This window comes from Choloepus didactylus, chromosome 19 (genome assembly GCF_015220235.1).
Source record: "Choloepus didactylus isolate mChoDid1 chromosome 19, mChoDid1.pri, whole genome shotgun sequence".
Classification (NCBI taxonomy): Eukaryota; Metazoa; Chordata; class Mammalia; order Pilosa; family Megalonychidae; genus Choloepus; species Choloepus didactylus.
Genome location: NC_051325.1, coordinates 38,002,831 through 38,008,830, shown reverse-complemented (window position 1 = coordinate 38,008,830; position 6,000 = coordinate 38,002,831).

The window sequence follows — 6,000 nt, the reverse complement described above, 5'->3', positions numbered from 1 at the left end:
AAGTATTCGGAGGACTCCAAGCTATGACCTCTGCCCAAACCTATGCGTCATCCATTCCATTCCCCAGACTTTGACCAGGTATCTGATCAGGGCCAGGCCCTGAGCTGAATGCCGGGAAACAGAGGTGCCCAAGGCTTGGCCCTGCCCTAGAGGAAGTCATAGCCTGCTGAGCTTTCAGTCCTCTGTGAAGAATTTAGGAGCACAGATAGTGCACTTTGCAAAGCTGTCCGCCCCAAACACAACAAAATTAAGTGGCCCCTAAAGGTAAGCCTCACTTACCCGGAAGTTTTTTCTTTGGCAGAAGGGCCCTTTCATTGGTAAGACCAGGTAAAGGAGGCACCAGGGTATGTAGATGAGTTTTGGAGGCTACCGGGAGGGTAACACTGGAATGGTGCACCTGTCAGCATCCCCATCAGGGACAGAAGGAGAGCGAGAGAGGGCATATGTGTGTGAGAAGCAGGAGTGACCCCAGACAAGCAACTGAGCACTGGGGGGCTCTGAGTTCACTCCCTGGAGCCCAGCAGAGCAGGTTCAGGGTCTGACCCTCGGTTTCCTTATCTGTAAAATACCAGAAATGGTGATTTTTTATCCCATAGTGTTGTTGAGGAGGTTAAACAAGATAATCTACATAGACGAGTTGAAACAGGTCACAATGTTAGCTGTTTTCCCACTTTTTTACTTTGTCAAGGCTTTGCAAAAAGGGTCCCTGCACCTGTACACTTCTCTCTTTCTGCTTCTCTACAAGGCCGCTTCTCAAGACCTGGGTGGGTGCCTCTTCCTGAGAGGCCCCTGCAGACCCCAGGCCTGGTGAGTCACTCCCTCCTTCCACTCTGGATGATCTGCTCAGACCTGCTCTGACAGTGACTGCTCTGTGTGGTAATCGTTGGTCAGTCTGTCTCCCCTGATGGTTGGGAAGTTCCTCGAGGGCAGGAGCCCTCTGTGAACCCGGAGGTCTGAGTCATCTGTGAAGCCAGCTGCCTGCCTCTGAATGGGTGAGTGGGCACCTGACAATGTCTGTGGAATGAATGGAAGGCAAGAGGAAGGGAGGGTTGTCACAAGCAGCTCACAGCTCACTGGCTGAACCTCAGGCCCCAAATTCCTGGCAATTAAAATACAGGTAAAGGCTGATCCTTATCTAAGACCTAAGAGTGTGTGTGAATATGTGTCTGAACATGTGTGTGCATATGTGAGTATGCATATGAGTGAATAGTGAATGTGTATGAGTGTGTGCATGTGTGTTTTTATGTGTGTACATATGTATGTAAATGTGTGAGTGTGTGTTCTGTGTGAGTGTGGGGGAGAGTATGTGTGAAAGAGTATGCACGATATGCGTGCATGAGTGTGAAAGTGCATGAAGGTTTGTCTGAGTGCATTTGTGTGTGTAAATGCACACATTTACTAGAACAGAGCATTAGGGGGGCAGGGTCTTTGTCTTGTCCCTTACATCTTTCGCTCCTAGAGCAGCATCTAGCACTCAAAAATATTAGTCAAATGACAGTAAAATGAATGTGTGTGCTGTGGGAGCAGAAGGACACGAGGGCAAAGCACAGTGGCAAAGTGGTTACCAGCAGAGGCTGCAGTCAGGTAGCATTGGCATTGCCTCTTTAAGCAAATCAACCACTACAAGCCTCAGTTCTTTCATCTGTAAGATGGGCATAAAAACAGAATTTCCCTTAGAGGGTGGTTAAAGAACTTAGAATTAATTATGTGTGGCTCACAGGAAAGGCTCAATAAATGTTGACTACTAATATACTGTGTCTACTCACTAGCTATGTCCACCAAATTCCTCAAGCCTTGGTTTCTTCTTCTAGAAAAGGGAAGCAACAGACTGTGTTATGCGTCTCCCAGGTTAGCTGGGTGTTTTATAAAATCGCAATTGCCAAAATCTCCCTTCGGGAGGGAAGGTAGGGTCTGGACTCCAGCAGCTGAAGCCAAAGCCGGGAGCAGGGTGCCCCCTTCTGGCAGAATGGGGTAAAGGGCAGTTCCAGCCCCCAGAGGCTGATCACCGATGACTCCGTTATCAGGACTGCCAGCAAAGGGAGCCCCACGGAGGGGCAGCGGGCTGCGGAGACTTACCACTACCTGCAGGGAGCTGCCTCCTCCCTCTTTGCTAAGCTCCCCCCTCTTCCCTCAGATCTCACTCCTGGGAGCTCTCCCTGGACCCCAGGCCAGACTGTGGCAGCACCCCTGTTTCAAACTGTGGAACATCCCAAGCAAGTCCTTTTGGTCATTTTTCATTACTTGTGGGATTATTTGGTCAGTGTTCGTTTCTCCCACCAGGTTGTGGGCTCCAAAAGAGAATGAATAGTCTGAGGGTCCCTGGACTAGGCTCATAGCAAACGTTAGTTAAAAGGATCCTGAACGCCATATTCAAGTGGAAAGTGACCCCAAAGCCTTTGAGGAAGGCTCCAGCCTCAGCTGGAGGCCTTCTCCCCCAACCCAAGGACAGCCAGGATTGTGGGCTGAAGCCAAGAGGCACCCAACGTGGGCTCCAGGGCAGATAGCTGGGAACATTAATTCATTCCACAAATATTTATTGTGTGCCAGGCACTAGGCTGCGCATTGCGGCTAGAGAAAGGGACCAAACCAGACATGGTCCCGGCTCTCCTAGAAATAGTGAGACAGGCAGACAATCACAGAATGTCGATGTAATGAGATATAACCTCATACATCCATTTTACAGGTGGAAAGATCGAGGTTCAGAGAGGGCACGCAGCTAGTGAGGAATGTTCTCTAAACTTGAATGTGGGGGCTCCTTCAAGGGGAGAAGCTGGCCGGTGAGTGAGCGCGGGCATTCCCGGGCATCCCATCGGCCACCTCGCCACCCAGAGCGGAGCAGCCAGGGGATGAGGAGGGCTGAGGGGAGGTGGAGAGGAGCTCCGTTCCAAGCTCTCTAAGCCCTCCCACCTCTATGTACCCCCGCCCACCAGTGACATCAAGGCAGACCCCAAGGGGCATTCACAAAATTTTAGGAACGGGAATGCATGGGGCTGGGGGCGGGAGGGGAGACACCGGAGAAACGGATAGAGCAATAAGGGAGTGTCTCCCCTTCAGCGGGGCCCCTCAGCGACTGCACCCACCTCCTCCATCTCGCAGCCCCTTCTAATTAACCCGGGGAGACTAAACCGCAGGACCGCCAAGAGGCCAAACAGGGCGGCTGCCGCAAAGTCCCCGGAAGGGAGCTCCGGGATTGCCCTCGGTTGGACGCGGGACCTCAACCTGCGGCTAATGGGCGGGCTCCCTCCTTGTCCGCCCCTCCCCGCCCCTCCAAGCCCGGGACTTTCTTTTCTGCAAAAACAAACAGCGGGAAGGCGGGTTCAACGGGCGGGAGGCCAGACTTCGGGGCCGGGGTTGGGGCTGGGGCTGGAACTGGGACCGGAACTGGGACCCAACGCTGCCTGTGACTCGGGCGCCCCGCGGCCTTCTCGGGGGCCCGCCGCTGCAGCCTGAACTTGGAAAAGGGGCGTCTGCCGTTTTTTGTCCACTGCGGCTTTCAGCGGAACCCCAGAGAAGTGCTGTTAGCAGATTGTTGTGTATCCAGCCTAAGACATTTGGTGCATATTTAGGCAAATACCGGTGTGTGTGTGTGTGTGTGTGTGTGTTTCTTCAGTTTTACACAAATAATGGGTTAGGCACACTGTTCTACACGTTGCTTCTGTTTTTCTCACTTAAGGTTATATCTTAAAAATCGTTCCATATCAACAGATAGACAACCCCATTAAAAAAAAAAAAAACCTGCCTCAGTATTCTGTGGTGTGGATGTACCATTATTTTATTTATCACTTTCCTACAGAGGGACGTTTAGACTGCTTACAACCTTTTGTGCCTAGTCATTTCACTGACGGGTACATTTTTGGGACTTAGGTGGAATTGTTGGTCAAAGGGTATGTGCATTTGGAATCTTGTTAGCTATTGCCAGATTGTTGCCCCTGAAGACTCTACCAATGTCCAATCCTAACAGCAATGTATGATGGGGCCTGTTTCCCCACAGCCTCAGCAACACAGTGTGCTATCACACTTTTTTGTTTTTCTCAATCTGATAGTAAACCTAAACAGAAAACTGATCATCCCTCCCCTCCTGCGTAGACCCTGTGGAAAGTGGGACTTCCACCTCCCCCTGGCATAAGGAGGTTTCTCTTCTCTCCCCCACGGGGTGATGTGCGGGGGAGTCTGGTGAAGAGCCAGGACTTCTACCAGCATCAGCAGTGTCAGAGGAAGCCGGCTAAAACAGAAAGTTTAAATAAGATCTAGAGTCTCATACATAATGCCTAAAATGTTCAGGTTTCAATAAAAAAATCACGCACAAAGAACCAAGAAGATCTCAAAATGAATGAAAAAAGACAATCAATAGATGCCAACACCAAGACAGAGTTGCTAAAATTATCTGACAAAGAATTTAAAACAGCCACCATAGAAATTCTTCAGTGAGAAATTACAAACACATTTGAAATAGATGAGAACAACAGAATGCCCTCAGCAAAGAAAAAGGAGATAAAAAGAAGAACCAAATGGAAATTGTAGAACTGAAAAGTAGATGGACTCAAACTGAGAATGAGGAGACAGAAGAAATAATCAGTGAATGGGAAGATAGAAAAATAGAAATTACCCAATTTCAACAACACAGAGAAAACAGAATGAAAAAAAAAAAAAAAAAAAGAACAGAGCTTCAGGGACCTGTGGAACTATGACAAAACTCAAACATTTGTGTCATCAGAGTCCCAGAAGGAGAGGGGAAAAAAAGTAGGGCTGAAAAAGCACATGAAGAAATACTAGCTGAAACCTTCCCAAATTTGGCAAGCGACATAAACCTACATATTCAAGAAGCTGAGAGACCACGAACAGGATAAAACCAAAGAAATCCAAACCAAAACACATCATAAGCAAACTTCTGGAAACTAAAGACACGGGGAAAATGTTGAAAGCAGTGAAAGAGAAATGATGTCTTAACTATAGGAGAAAAACAATTTGAATGCCAGTGGATTTTTCATCAAAAAACCATGAAGGCCAGGAGGGGTGGCACAACATTTTTCAAGTGCTGAAAGAAAAGAACTGTCGATCCAGAATCCTGTGAAAATACCCAGTGAAAGTATACTTCAAGAAGAAAGGAGGAATCAGTACATTATCAGATGAAGGAAAACTAAAAATATTTGTTACCAGCAGACTGATGCCAAAACAATGGCTAGAGGAAGTTCTCTAAACAAAGAAAGGAAACCATAATGGAAGGAATCTTGGAGCATCGGGAAGGAAGAACGTGGTAAGCAAAGATAGAGGTAAATACAACAGACTTTCCTTCTCCTTTTGAGTTTTTTTAAGATTATGTTTAAGATTTAAAGAAAAGAATGTAAAACTATCTAATGTGGTTCGAAATGTATGTAGAGGAAATACTTAAGGAAATTATATCATATACAGAGGAGGGTAAATGGACATAAAGAGAGGTTATGGAGAGGCTAGGCCTCCCTATAATTGTGCCTAAGAGCCTCCTCCCGAATGCCTCTTTGTTGCTCAGATGTGGCCCTCTCTCTCTAGCTAAGCCAACTTGAAAGGTGAAATCACTGCCCTCCTCTCTATGTGGGATCAGACACCCAGGGGAGTGAATCTCCCTGGCAACGTGGAATATGACTCCTGGGGAGGAATGTAGACCTGGCATCGTGGGACGGAGAACATCTTCTTGACCAAAAGGGGGATGTGAAAGGAAATGAAATAAGCTTCAGTGGCTGAGAGATTCCAAAAGGAGCCGAGAGGTCACTCTGGTGGGCACTCTTACGCACAATTTAGACAACCCTTTTTAGGTTCTAAAGAATTGGGGTAGTTGGTGGTGGATACCTGAAACTATCAAACTACAACCCAGAACCCATGAATTTCGAAGACAATTGTATAAAAATGTAGCTTATGAGGGGTGACAATGGGATTGGGAAAGCCATAAGGACCACACTCCACTTTGTCTAGTTTATGGATGGATGAGTAGAAAACTAGGGGAAGGAAACAAACAAACAAACAGAC